We start from the raw sequence: 15,929 nt of genomic DNA, 5'->3' as shown, positions 1-15,929 counted from the left end.
GCCATATTTTAGTTTGAAAGCACAGTATAAATTTCGAGTTATAGTACCGACTTAGAAAAACGAGGATACCGAATCGAACTATAAATACCGATACTTCACAACCAGATGAGAATACGTCAATAATTCCACGGAAATGGCATTAATTTTATGAATATATGAATAATCAACTCGTCGTTGTTTTTGGTCCAAAGTGAGTTCGCGCGGCACCCACTTTGTACACAGATTTGTCATACCCAAATATTCGTGAATGATATGATGTACACGTTCAGTTGATATCTTTAGAGCGTCTGCTATTTCATTCAGTTTCAATTTACCAAATTTGTACATATGGAATATGATACAAAGGACATCAAATATAATTCCTACACTACCACAGGTATAAGTACAAAAAGGTATAAATAGACACAGTGTACTAGTATATCTCAATTTCTATTTTAAAATACCATTCGCCATCACCATCACCTTTATCTATAAGTTGCCATATTTTAGTTTGAAAGCACAGTATAAATTTCGAGTTATAGTACCGACTTAGAAAAACGAGGATACCGAATCCAACTATAAATACCGATACTTCACAACCAGATGAGAATACGTCAATAATTCCACGGAAATGGCATTAATTTTATGAATATATGAATAATCAACTCGTCGTTGTTTTTGGTCCAAAGTGAGTTCGCGCGGCACCCACTTTGTACACAGATTTGTCATACCCAAATATTCGTGAATGATATGATGTACACGTTCAGTTGATATCTTTAGAGCGTCTGCTATTTCATTCAGTTTCAATTTACCAAATTTGTACATATGGAATATGATACAAAGGACATCAAATATAATTCCTACACTACCACAGGTATAAGTACAAAAAGGTATAAATAGACACAGTGTACTAGTATATCTCAATTTCTATTTTAAAATACCATTCGCCATCACCATCACCTTTATCTATAAGTTGCCATATTTTAGTTTGAAAGCACAGTATAAATTTCGAGTTATAGTACCGACTTAGAAAAACGAGGATACCGAATCGAACTATAAATACCGATACTTCACAACCAGATGAGAATACGTCAATAATTCCACGGAAATGGCATTAATTTTATGAATATATGAATAATCAACTCGTCGTTGTTTTTGGTCCAAAGTGAGTTCGCGCGGCACCCACTTTGTACACAGATTTGTCATACCCAAATATTCGTGAATGATATGATGTACACGTTCAGTTGATATCTTTAGAGCGTCTGCTATTTCATTCAGTTTCAATTTACCAAATTTGTACATATGGAATATGATACAAAGGACATCAAATATAATTCCTACACTACCACAGGTATAAGTACAAAAAGGTATAAATAGACACAGTGTACTAGTATATCTCAATTTCTATTTTAAAATACCATTCGCCATCACCATCACCTTTATCTATAAGTTGCCATATTTTAGTTTGAAAGCACAGTATAAATTTCGAGTTATAGCACCGACTTAGAAAAACGAGGATACCGAATCGAACTATAAATACAGATACTTCACAACCAGATGAGAATACGTCAATAATTCCACGGAAATGGCATTAATTTTATGAATATATGAATAATCAACTCGTCGTTGTTTTTGGTCCAAAGTGAGTTCGCGCGGCACCCACTTTGTACACAGATTTGTCATACCCAAATATTCGTGAATGATATGATGTACACGTTCAGTTGATATCTTTAGAGCGTCTGCTATTTCATTCAGTTTCAATTTACCAAATTTGTACATATGGAATATGATACAAAGGACATCAAATATAATTCCTACACTACCACAGGTATAAGTACAAAAAGGTATAAATAGACACAGTGTACTAGTATATCTCAATTTCTATTTTAAAATACCATTCGCCATCACCATCACCTTTATCTATAAGTTGCCATATTTTAGTTTGAAAGCACAGTATAAATTTCGAGTTATAGTACCGACTTAGAAAAACGAGGATACCGAATCGAACTATAAATACCGATACTTCACAACCAGATGAGAATACGTCAATAATTCCACGGAAATGGCATTAATTTTATGAATATATGAATAATCAACTCGTCGTTGTTTTTGGTCCAAAGTGAGTTCGCGCGGCACCCACTTTGTACACAGATTTGTCATACCCAAATATTCGTGAATGATATGATGTACACGTTCAGTTGATATCTTTAGAGCGTCTGCTATTTCATTCAGTTTCAATTTACCAAATTTGTACATATGGAATATGATACAAAGGACATCAAATATAATTCCTACACTACCACAGGTATAAGTACAAAAAGGTATAAATAGACACAGTGTACTAGTATATCTCAATTTCTATTTTAAAATACCATTCGCCATCACCATCACCTTTATCTATAAGTTGCCATATTTTAGTTTGAAAGCACAGTATAAATTTCGAGTTATAGTACCGACTTAGAAAAACGAGGATACCGAATCGAACTATAAATACCGATACTTCACAACCAGATGAGAATACGTCAATAATTCCACGGAAATGGCATTAATTTTATGAATATATGAATAATCAACTCGTCGTTGTTTTTGGTCCAAAGTGAGTTCGCGCGGCACCCACTTTGTACACAGATTTGTCATACCCAAATATTCGTGAATGATATGATGTACACGTTCAGTTGATATCTTTAGAGCGTCTGCTATTTCATTCAGTTTCAATTTACCAAATTTGTACATATGGAATATGATACAAAGGACATCAAATATAATTCCTACACTACCACAGGTATAAGTACAAAAAGGTATAAATAGACACAGTGTACTAGTATATCTCAATTTCTATTTTAAAATACCATTCGCCATCACCATCACCTTTATCTATAAGTTGCCATATTTTAGTTTGAAAGCACAGTATAAATTTCGAGTTATAGTACCGACTTAGAAAAACGAGGATACCGAATCGAACTATAAATACCGATACTTCACAACCAGATGAGAATACGTCAATAATTCCACGGAAATGGCATTAATTTTATGAATATATGAATAATCAACTCGTCGTTGTTTTTGGTCCAAAGTGAGTTCGCGCGGCACCCACTTTGTACACAGATTTGTCATACCCAAATATTCGTGAATGATATGATGTACACGTTCAGTTGATATCTTTAGAGCGTCTGCTATTTCATTCAGTTTCAATTTACCAAATTTGTACATATGGAATATGATACAAAGGACATCAAATATAATTCCTACACTACCACAGGTATAAGTACAAAAAGGTATAAATAGACACAGTGTACTAGTATATCTCAATTTCTATTTTAAAATACCATTCGCCATCACCATCACCTTTATCTATAAGTTGCCATATTTTAGTTTGAAAGCACAGTATAAATTTCGAGTTATAGTACCGACTTAGAAAAACGAGGATACCGAATCGAACTATAAATACCGATACTTCACAACCAGATGAGAATACGTCAATAATTCCACGGAAATGGCATTAATTTTATGAATATATGAATAATCAACTCGTCGTTGTTTTTGGTCCAAAGTGAGTTCGCGCGGCACCCACTTTGTACACAGATTTGTCATACCCAAATATTCGTGAATGATATGATGTACACGTTCAGTTGATATCTTTAGAGCGTCTGCTATTTCATTCAGTTTCAATTTACCAAATTTGTACATATGGAATATGATACAAAGGACATCAAATATAATTCCTACACTACCACAGGTATAAGTACAAAAAGGTATAAATAGACACAGTGTACTAGTATATCTCAATTTCTATTTTAAAATACCATTCGCCATCACCATCACCTTTATCTATAAGTTGCCATATTTTAGTTTGAAAGCACAGTATAAATTTCGAGTTATAGTACCGACTTAGAAAAACGAGGATACCGAATCGAACTATAAATACCGATACTTCACAACCAGATGAGAATACGTCAATAATTCCACGGAAATGGCATTAATTTTATGAATATATGAATAATCAACTCGTCGTTGTTTTTGGTCCAAAGTGAGTTCGCGCGGCACCCACTTTGTACACAGATTTGTCATACCCAAATATTCGTGAATGATATGATGTACACGTTCAGTTGATATCTTTAGAGCGTCTGCTATTTCATTCAGTTTCAATTTACCAAATTTGTACATATGGAATATGATACAAAGGACATCAAATATAATTCCTACACTACCACAGGTATAAGTACAAAAAGGTATAAATAGACACAGTGTACTAGTATATCTCAATTTCTATTTTAAAATACCATTCGCCATCACCATCACCTTTATCTATAAGTTGCCATATTTTAGTTTGAAAGCACAGTATAAATTTCGAGTTATAGTACCGACTTAGAAAAACGAGGATACCGAATCGAACTATAAATACCGATACTTCACAACCAGATGAGAATACGTCAATAATTCCACGGAAATGGCATTAATTTTATGAATATATGAATAATCAACTCGTCGTTGTTTTTGGTCCAAAGTGAGTTCGCGCGGCACCCACTTTGTACACAGATTTGTCATACCCAAATATTCGTGAATGATATGATGTACACGTTCAGTTGATATCTTTAGAGCGTCTGCTATTTCATTCAGTTTCAATTTACCAAATTTGTACATATGGAATATGATACAAAGGACATCAAATATAATTCCTACACTACCACAGGTATAAGTACAAAAAGGTATAAATAGACACAGTGTACTAGTATATCTCAATTTCTATTTTAAAATACCATTCGCCATCACCATCACCTTTATCTATAAGTTGCCATATTTTAGTTTGAAAGCACAGTATAAATTTCGAGTTATAGTACCGACTTAGAAAAACGAGGATACCGAATCGAACTATAAATACCGATACTTCACAACCAGATGAGAATACGTCAATAATTCCACGGAAATGGCATTAATTTTATGAATATATGAATAATCAACTCGTCGTTGTTTTTGGTCCAAAGTGAGTTCGCGCGGCACCCACTTTGTACACAGATTTGTCATACCCAAATATTCGTGAATGATATGATGTACACGTTCAGTTGATATCTTTAGAGCGTCTGCTATTTCATTCAGTTTCAATTTACCAAATTTGTACATATGGAATATGATACAAAGGACATCAAATATAATTCCTACACTACCACAGGTATAAGTACAAAAAGGTATAAATAGACACAGTGTACTAGTATATCTCAATTTCTATTTTAAAATACCATTCGCCATCACCATCACCTTTATCTATAAGTTGCCATATTTTAGTTTGAAAGCACAGTATAAATTTCGAGTTATAGTACCGACTTAGAAAAACGAGGATACCGAATCGAACTATAAATACCGATACTTCACAACCAGATGAGAATACGTCAATAATTCCACGGAAACGGCATTAATTATATGAATATATGAATCATCAAATCGTCGTTGTTTTTGGCCCAAAGTGAGCTCGCGCGGCACCCACTTTGCACACAGCTTTTTCATACCCAAATGTACGTGAATGATATGATGTATACGTTCAGTTGATATCTTTGAGCGTCTGCAATTTCATTCAGATTCAATTTACCGAATTTGTACATATGGAACATGATACAAAGGACCTCAAATATAATTCCTACACCACCACAGGTATAAGTACAAAAAGTTATAAATAGACACAGTGTACTAGTATATCTCAATTTCTATTTTAAAATACCATTCGCCATCACCATCACCTTTATCTATAAGTTGCCATATTTTAGTTTGAAAGCACAGTATAAATTTCGAGTTATAGTACCGACTTAGAAAAACGAGGATACCGAATCGAACTATAAATACCGATACTTCACAACCAGATGAGAATACGTCAATAATTCCACGGAAATGGCATTAATTTTATGAATATATGAATAATCAACTCGTCGTTGTTTTTGGTCCAAAGTGAGTTCGCGCGGCACCCACTTTGTACACAGATTTGTCATACCCAAATATTCGTGAATGATATGATGTACACGTTCAGTTGATATCTTTAGAGCGTCTGCTATTTCATTCAGTTTCAATTTACCAAATTTGTACATATGGAATATGATACAAAGGACATCAAATATAATTCTTACACCACCACAGGTACAAGTACAAAAGGTATAAATAGACACAGTGTACTAGTATATCTCAATTTCTATTTTAAAATACCATTCGCCATCACCATCACCTTTATCTATAAGTCGCCATATTTTAGTTTGAAAGCACAGTATAAATTTCGAGTTATAGCACCGACTTAGAAAAACGAGGATACCGAATCGAACTATAAATACCGATACTTCACAACCAGATGAGAATACGTCAATAATTCCACGGAAATGGCATTAATTTTATGAATATATGAATAATCAACTCGTCGTTGTTTTTGGTCCAAAGTGAGTTCGCGCGGCACCCACTTTGTACACAGATTTGTCATACCCAAATATTCGTGAATGATATGATGTATACGTTCAGTTGATATCTTTGAGCGTCTGCAATTTCATTCAGATTCAATTTACCGAATTTGTACATATGGAACATGATACAAAGGACCTCAAATATAATTCCTACACCACCACAGGTATAAGTACAAAAAGTTATAAATAGACACAGTGTACTAGTATATCTCAATTTCTATTTTAAAATACCATTCGCCATCACCTTTATCTATAAGTTGCCATATTTTAGTTTGAAAGCACAGTATAAATTTCGAGTTATAGCACCGACTTAGAAAAACGAGGATACCGAATCGAACTATAAATACCGATACTTCAAAACCAGATGAGAATACGTCAATAATTCCACGGAAACGGCATTAATTATAGCGAACCAGAAGCAACATCAACATCAAAAGTAACATCGAGCACTCGATCGTTTCCATTATTGAGGCCTGGACCTGAAATATCCGCTCGTCTTTGATGCACGTCCACTCGCACGTACAAAATATAGATATTAAAGAAGGAGATCTTAAATGGGTGCATATGGCACAGAGTTTGACTTTTTGTTTTACCGCATTAGTGTAAAATTAACGTGACTGACAAATTTGGCGTAATTAATTTTTAGAAAAAATGCTGAAGTAATATTTCCATTTATTAGATTGAGGAAATACTGTTTTTTTTTTTGGAAAATTTGTGTAATTAGGTACATTCTGTAGTATTTCCTAGAATGTTGAAATATTTTATGTAGCAGCAGAATTTCTTAATATTTTGGTTATACGCCAAAGTGTTGGAATATAATGAAGAAATTATTTTCCAAGGTTATCCTGCTCTATATTAGAAGTTTAAATGCTCAACTAAGACCTAATAGGTTCGTAGTTTGCATTTTAGACATGCTGACTGTAAAGCCAAATATGGAAAATAATTATTTAACAAAGATGAAGTTCCTATTTGTAATTTAAAGTCTTTTATTATGGCAATTTTATATAATTGATTTTAAATACACGAGCAAGTTCAATATTGACAGCAGTAGACGTCAATCAATTGATGATGTTGACAATTAAAAAAAATTAGTGAAGAGTGAAGAATAAGAAAAACCCACTTTTTCCAAATTGAGTTTCTAAATTGAACTGAAGTAATATAACATGTGTTCAATCAGAGCTTTTACTGAGGAACACTAGAGATAATTCAATAATAGTGACAAATGACACTTAATTAATTTTAATTTGGCAGTATGATAAAGGAAACCTGACAAAGCTTGGGGCGTATTTTAATTTATTAGTGAACGAAGCAATATTTTGATCTTGACAACCTGTTCACCATATCAAGAGGAGAAGATAGGTTGGCGTTGGATTAGCAACAGTTCCGCAGTTACCCCAAGCGATTCCTGTTGTAGTTAAGTGGAGTTGAAACTGTGTTCAGGAAAACTCGTCAGGACTTGAGAACAAAGATTATTCATTCCCCAACAAGAGACTGTTCATCGGAGAGTACTATACAATTCCCACGGCAAAAATCTAGCGATAAACAAATTAAAATTAAAAAGCAGGAAACTGTAACCAACGAGCTAATCATCGTCGACATGATGAAATTGTTCGGTGGAATTCACACTGAAACTGATGCTGATACTAAATTAAATACACTACAGAAAAAATATGAACGTTGTATATAAAAACATAGCGGCCCGCTCCGACTTTGCACGGGCATAAAATATATATGCCTATGTCACTCAATGAAAACATGATTAAAATCGATCCAGTATTTTTGGTTCATTCATTACTGCCCTTGGCCTGCACGCATTAAATTTGGAGTAAAACAATTCCTCTTCCCCTATACTTACTATGAAGATTTCCTGCTATCTTTGGAATATCTAAATTCATACAATTTTTATTACATTACACATTTTTAAACGCAAATTTTAAATTTGTAATATCTCCGAAAATATTTGTTTAATTTACATGCTGTAAGGAACCATATTGATCTATGTTAATTGCACACTGTATTTAAGGTACTTAATTCGATAAGGATTAATGCCGTATTGCTTAAAACAGCTTCGTCAATAAGCCATTTTCTCACGTAAAAAGTAAACAATAAAAATGGTTAATGTGGGTTATCCCTAAAAGATAAACATATACCATCGCGGACTTTTTTGTAGACCTTTTTATGGTGTACAATACTGTAGTACATTAATTTGATCTAACTCGTAGGGTTAGGCAGCGTTTTTGCTAATTGCTAAATAAGCCTAAAAAAATAGGTTAATTTACGACATCACGTTAGAAACCTCTAAAATTAGCAATGTTGCCTTAGTATATTATGCATGTATTATACATATAAACCTTCCTCTTGAATCACTCTATCTATTGAAAAAAACCGCATCAAAATCCGTTGCGTAGTTTTAAAGATTTAAGCGCACATAGGGATATAACGACAGAAAAGGCGACTTTGTTTTATACTATGTAGTGAAGATTTATTATTGGAGTGGACTTTAATATGAAACATTCAGCCTGGAGTTCACGATTAATAAGCACCTGGAAAAGGAAACGAATGACTCGAAGCAATCATTCAGGACGCGAACCCACTTACTGGCCTACCGACAGTAATAAACCTACTGGACTTTTACATTTCGAAAGGCATCTGACTAAATCAAACAAAAATAGAGAGCTTATGCGAACTATCATCTGATCACACTCCAGTATTGTTAACACTAGGCGCACTAACACATTTACTAACTAGGACACATTTAGATTTATAACGCAGGAACAAATCAGTTTAAACGTTAGACTCTAGTGTAGACGATCTTGAGCTGCGAACCCGAAATATAATTGAACAAATTCGGTCTACTGCGAAAGAAGCTACACAGACATCAAGAAATAAATCAGAATGAGGTAAATTACCCCTTCGAATTATTAGGGAATTGATAAAAGAAAGACGAAAAACAGGAAGAGTATGACACAGAACCAGAAATGTTGTAGACGATTGTTCTATAACCTCCACCAGTCTGTAATTTGTATTTTATATTTAAAATACACAACTTAAAAGCATTTTGAAATTTGTATTTTAATTAAAGTAAGTCATGTATTCTGCCCGACTCCATCTATCCATCTATCCATCCATAAAATGATCAGTAACCCTCCGAATATAACGCTGCTCCAACTCTGACCTCTTGACGCCATATTTACTCGTCTATTAAAGCACGCCATAAAACAAAATCAAGCCGGGAGACATTAATTGTCGGATTTAAATGGTTTTAATGGGTTTACGATCGTTACCAATGATGGTTTGTTGTTCTTGCATCGGTTCGGTCGTTTGACCCGGGTCGGGGAAGCCGCGCACGATCTTTTTTGTTTTTATTTCTCGTCTCGTAAACAAATGAGACAGGAGAGATTTCGTCAGAGGCAAGAGAGGGCCACGGCGGGCAATTAAATATTCATGAAGTGGTCGGGGGTCGACTTGGTTCGGGGCACAAATTATTACCCCGCGTGTGGATTAACGAGTTAAAAATTGTAGTTTTTTATTATACGGTCGCTTCGGTGGTATTGTTCGGGTTTTATGGATGTTTCTGCCGGAATATTACGTCGATCGAGCGCACGAACGTCTCGGTGGTTCGAACCACTAATAAAACGCAATTAACTGTTCTTTGTATACGGGGGTGGGTCTGTTTGAAGTGATGTCTTGGTATTGTAACAGGTCAATTGAAAAGTCTCCGCCCTACCATAGTAAAACATATTTTTTTGCAGATCTGGAGAATACGGTGGATGAGGAAGCAATTCGATGCCCAATTCATGGATTTTTGCTATCGTTTTCACTGACTTGTGACACGGTGCATTGTCTTGGTGAAATAGCATTTTCTTTTCCTTCAAATGCGACCCTTTTTGGCGTTTTCGTCTTTCAAACGGTCCAATCGCTGTTGATGGTTCATCCTTTTTCAAGGTAGTCAATGAAACTTATTCCATGCGCATCCCAAAGTACAGACGCCATAACCTTGCCAGTCGACTGTTGCGTTTTCCCACGCTTTGGAGCGGGTTCATCGTGTGCAGTCCACTCGGATGACTGTCGATTGGACTTCGGAGTGAAATGATGGAGGCATGTTTCATCCATTGTCACATATCGATGCAAAATTTCGGGTTTATTACGCTTGATCATCTTCAAGCACTGCTCCGAATCAGCAACTCGTCGTTATTTTTGGTCAAAAGTGAGCTCGCGCGGCACCCACTTTGCACAGAGCTTTATCATACCAAAATATTTATAAATTATATGATGTACATGTTCAGTTGATATCTTTAGAGTGTTTGCTATTTCATTCAATTTCAATTTACGGTAATTCAAAATCATTTTGTGGGTTTTTTAAATGTTTTCTTCGGTAACAACCCCTTTTGGGTGTCCACCGCGTTCACCGTTTTCGGTGGTCACTTCACCACGTCTAAACTTAGCATATCAATCCTTGAAGGTTGATTTTCCTGGGGCAGTGTCCGGAAACTCGGCATTAAGCCAAGTTTTTGCTTCAACTGTATTTTTACAATTCAAAAAGCAATATTTTATCAACACTCGAAATTCCTTTTTATCCACTTTTTTCACAATAACAAAAGTTGCTTCACCCAAAATGCTATAATTCACGAACTAATGATCCGACAACTGTCAAATTTATACACGCATCTTTTGAGGCTTATCTATGTGTCAGGCCGGGGACTTTTCAATTGACCTGTTAAAACGTTAGTTTTAAAATTTCCAAAGGTTTTATATATTTAACGGCATATCAATAAACATTGTTGAAGAACATATGATTTCTTCCTTCCGAAAAATTTTTTTTAAACATTTTTATAGCAAATGGCGACTAGCCTCTAAATCTATTGTGAAAATATAAACGAAAACTTCAAAAGCCTTTCGTCCATTTATTTTTTTACGTATGTTGTGAACTAGAATTGTTGAGTTTTCCTACCTTAACCTCTTATTCAACAGACAACGTTAGTTCCAACTATTTCTTGCTTTGGTCACTTCTAGTTTTGTGAAAAATCTCTTATGAAGATTGAAGTACCTGGAAAAAAATTCAATTTTAGTACTGTGATCGAAAAGAATTTGATATGAAGAATAATACATACATGTATGAACAAATCGGTAAATAACGCGATAATGAAGCCTGTATAATATACGCAATATAAAATAGATGACAAAAAAAATTTAGTGATTTTATAGAGAAAATAATATAGCCTAGCTGTTACCACTACCTTGGTAAACATCAAAAGCTAAAACCAGCACTATATATTAACGTTTTCGACATCCATCTAGCAATCGATAAAATTACAATTATATCTTGGTTCTTGACGAATATATGCTCAGTTGTAACCCCTAATATTTCATCCCTAACCGCGTTTCATCGAAAGTGGATGATATAAGTTTCAACATCATCAAAATCAGAGGAAGAAAATAAATAGAAAAAATAGAAAGAATTAAAAGAAATATGTCACTATTTTATAAACGTCTTTAGCAAACATCTTAAGCATTTTTTTGCACCAATCGACACGAGCCTTTTTTTGAGCGTTTTTCAAATTGTGTGGAATCCAACGCAAACATGACTTTCGGACACCTAAATGTTCATATAAAATCGCATATATGCTGGTGGTTGGCTAGGCATGCTTCAGTCTCACAGTAGGTGACATGACGATCTTGATTAATCATTTCGCACACAGCATTCATGTTTTCTGGCACAACAGCCGATTCTGGACGAACCTTCACGAAACTGGTCGAACAGCGAACTACGACCACGATTGAATTCACTTAACCAGCGATACACGGTTGTTTTTGATGGAGCTTCATCGCCAAAAGTCAAATTAAGCTGATTGATGCACTCTTGTTGTGATAATCCACGTCGAAAATCGTAAAAAATCATCGCACGAAAATGTTCACGATTCAGTTCCATTTTTTGCCGAGACGAAACTTTCAACTAAATATAAATAAACAAATAGCGTCCGTGCCACAAAATGTTCTGAGTACGTATATCGTCAAAAATGTGAAATTTTACGGTGGAACCGTCAGATGGACTCACATGAGAACAGTGTTGCTAATTCCCGAAATATAAATAGTGACCCTCGTACTTGGATTGATTTTTTAGTGCAACCCTATATTTGAATCATTAGACTTTACAATTTTATTATACACCAATCCATTTGATGTCGGGAAAGTTAGAAGTATACTGGTTCTTTGATTTTGAGCCTCATCTGCTCTGCTGTTGGTCTAAGGTGATATAATTATGAATAATTGTAAAGTCTGTAATACTATTTATTGATATTTCGTGTTACCCACATTTCCAATTTTTTTTCAGTATAATAAATGTATCACATCAAACAAATGTTATTAGAAAAAAATCTTATTATTCTTGATCGTAGACAATACTAGGTTGAATTCTCCGCATAAAAATTTAAAAAATAATCTTTATAGTTGCAGGAATGTTAATCGCATATTTGTCCTATTGAAAATTCGTAAAATATATTCGTGTTAAGTGAAATTATTATTAGTTATATCAATATTTGACCTCACACAACCTCAACAAGCGTCAGCGATCGAGCTGACAGATAAATTTCGCGAGAGATGCCGCCTTCCAGATCAAACACTAATTGGAGTAAAATTAGCCGAAAAAAAACACCACCGGAAAACAAATGGTCAGCAGTTCGTCGATGCGACCATGTGCGATCCAGCATCAAAGCATCTAGTGTTTTCCTTGGATGCTTATCAGATCGGTCGCACAAACAGCCTAACAGTTTTTGATACAATTACGAAACTGGATCCGTATGGGGCCCATGTGTGTAAATGAGGTGTCTCGCTGGCGAAATCGACCGTCTAGAAACGAACGACTTACTAATTTTTAATGTATTTTACCAGCGTTTAAAGAAAATTATCTTTGATGAGTATAAACAATGCTGCTTTCTCGGTCTATATTTTCTCCCGGTTCTCTACTTCACTCTGAAATAAGACTAATACATAAGAATAACAACAAGAAATAGTTAGTTCTGCATTTTGTTTTAAGTGTGACAACACTAACTCAATAGAAATCAAAATTTGTACATAAAAATGGTTTATTAGAAATATTTTTATAAAAAAAAATTAACCGACTAAAAAATAACCACTAAAGAACTGACTGAAACTGACTAAAATGTAAAAATAATGAAACTTAGATTTTTAACACAAAATAAAACATTTTAAAATAAAATATGTACATTATTATGGTTGTAATAACTAAATAAAAATCCGTTTGAAGTCGGTACCGTCCGCCGGTACCGCCCAAACAGTTATATTAAATTAGATTCCTAATTTAATTTTGTGTATATGACATAAAATTCAAACAGAACTGATTTTTATTTAGTTATTACAAGGATTATTATGTACGTATTTTATTTTAAAACGTTATTTTTTGTGTGTTAAAAGTTCGATTATTTTTTACTTTTTAGTGTGTTCCTTATTTATTTCTTGAAGTGGGTTCAATATTTTTTGTAAACATATTTTATTTTTCACTTTTTAGTGTTCGATATCCACTCAATAAAATGCAGGTAACGCAGTTAGTTAGCGCAGTTACTTTATTAAGTGGTACAATAGATAGCCCAGGTAAAAGTGCAGTCCAGGTGAGGAAAAATAGGAATAAATGATAGGAAACAATGATTGAAAATAAAGAATGTATCAGGTCCTGGGGCCCGCTCTAGGTGATTTGGCAAATGTCCCAACCAAACTAGAAAAAAAAGTTGCTGCCCTGTTGCGAATCGAACTCGCGGCCTCCGCGTGTTAGCTTAATATTCTAACTATTACGCCATAGAAACAGTTGCCTACTATGTTCCTACGACTTCTCATACGACATGGTTAGTGCTTAAAAAGCAAACCGAATGGCTTTTACACTGAACCACTTGCAATTTTTGGGGACATAAGTTCAAAAATAACACTATACCCAAATATCTGATTAATTTACACATAGAACCTCCTCTTTTTTTGAAGTTGGTTAAAAATATAACGAATTTCCATTTATGATTTATTTGTCTTAAAACAGAGTCCAAATATTTGAAAATGAACAGTTTTACTTTTACTGACATGTTCAACAGACGTTTCTGTAAACAACCCCCAAATATTATCCCCCGTCATGTTTTCAGTGTACTAGGTATCCGAACATTATAATCAAGTAAATTCCATTATTTTAACTGTGATAGCAAAAACTCTGCTTTATTTTTTGGACGGTTTAAGTAAATATACAATGCAGAAATAATAATCTCTGTGATGGTAACTTCATTGCTCTATTTTCACCTCTGTACCAGTCTACAAAAAGACGTAATACATAATTTAATGAGTGGTTCCATACAATAACGATACAATAAAAAGAAAACAATAAAGCTCACCCTCCAGAACATATCTGCAAGAGTTATTGACACATGTGGTGCTCATTTTTTGTTTTGACTTTTAACAGGTAGATTGAAACAAGCTTAATAGGCTTCGAAAAAGTTTGAATTCGTACTTAAATAGTACTTTTTTTCTTACTTTAATAAATTCGCCGCATTTTGATCTGGTAAAAACTATTTAAAACACGTTATACCTCTGTAATATGCAAATACAGACTGTCGTACACATATTAGCGATGCTACAAACACTACCTACCCCTCGCTCTCTTCTGGCACTTTCGACAGCTACAGCGCGTATAGAGCGAGATTAGGGCGGGAAAATTAAAAATAGTCAAATGGCTATAACTTTTTTGAAAGCAAATATTTTAGTAAGATAACAGCTCATATAGACGTACATATCAAGATACAAGCTCACTAAAGATAATACCGGTCTACAAAAAAAATATCTTGCTTATAGTTTCATTTAATATGTATATGTATATAAAATGGGCAAGACATTTTAATTTTTTTTGTAGATCGGTGTTATCTTTGGTGAGCATTGACAATACTGCTTTCTTTGTATTATATTCCCTCCCGCCTTTGTGCGTATACAATATTGATGCAAATTTCCTCATTTTCATTGCAACGCGAAAATTCCCATTTCCTTGATTCAATTTGTTTCTTTTATTGAAAATACTCGGCATAATTGAGAACGTGGTGTGACTGAATTTTGTGGAAATATTATTGAAAATCCAGGATATTTGTGCAGGAAACAAAGAGCCTCATCATTTTCAGGTTCGTGTTCAAAGAGATATTATTTTTTGTTGCAGTTTGAATTCAGCTTTTCTGAGATTTAGAAAAGTATGTGTTATGAGTGTTATGAAAAAATATAAACTCAATATAGTCTCTGTACTACTTTTCAACATATATTGAAAATAATATTTGAATTTTTAGGGTTTCGGTGAATGGAGGTAAAACGAAATGAAACGGTGGTGTTTACATTATACGACCGTTATTTGTAAACTGATATACCATACCATACATTGTCGCTTCATCGTCGCTTTGGCACTTGAATGTGGTGCATCGACGACGCTGAAAACAAGCTATTTTTCAGACAGGGCTCCCGTTATCGACGCTGTGTGAGGATCGATTGTTC

The 15,929-nt window shown here is 34.2% G+C and overlaps 1 protein-coding gene across 4 annotated transcripts in view; it reads right to left on the bottom strand.

Annotated features, from left to right (window-relative positions):
* Nucleotides 1-15,929, bottom strand: part of LOC143203948 (discoidin domain-containing receptor 2) — a 146,674-nt gene that overhangs the window by 55,540 nt on the left and 75,205 nt on the right. For 2 of the 4 annotated variants that reach the window (XM_076416287.1, XM_076416288.1), the window contains exon 2: nucleotides 11,362-11,457. The exons of the other annotated variants lie outside the window; for them this stretch is intronic. The gene's annotated coding sequence lies outside the window, so the exon portion shown is untranslated. The remainder of the gene's footprint in view (nucleotides 1-11,361; nucleotides 11,458-15,929) is intronic. 4 annotated transcript variants of the gene reach the window in all.

The sequence above is a fragment of the Rhynchophorus ferrugineus genome, unplaced genomic scaffold (genome assembly GCF_030347505.1).
Source record: "Rhynchophorus ferrugineus isolate W39M unplaced genomic scaffold, kcgeb_rfMv2 rfM10, whole genome shotgun sequence".
In the NCBI taxonomy this organism is placed as follows: domain Eukaryota; kingdom Metazoa; phylum Arthropoda; class Insecta; order Coleoptera; family Curculionidae; genus Rhynchophorus; species Rhynchophorus ferrugineus.
Note: the sequence above shows the minus strand (reverse complement) of the source record. Positions and strands in the feature narration are given on the sequence as shown.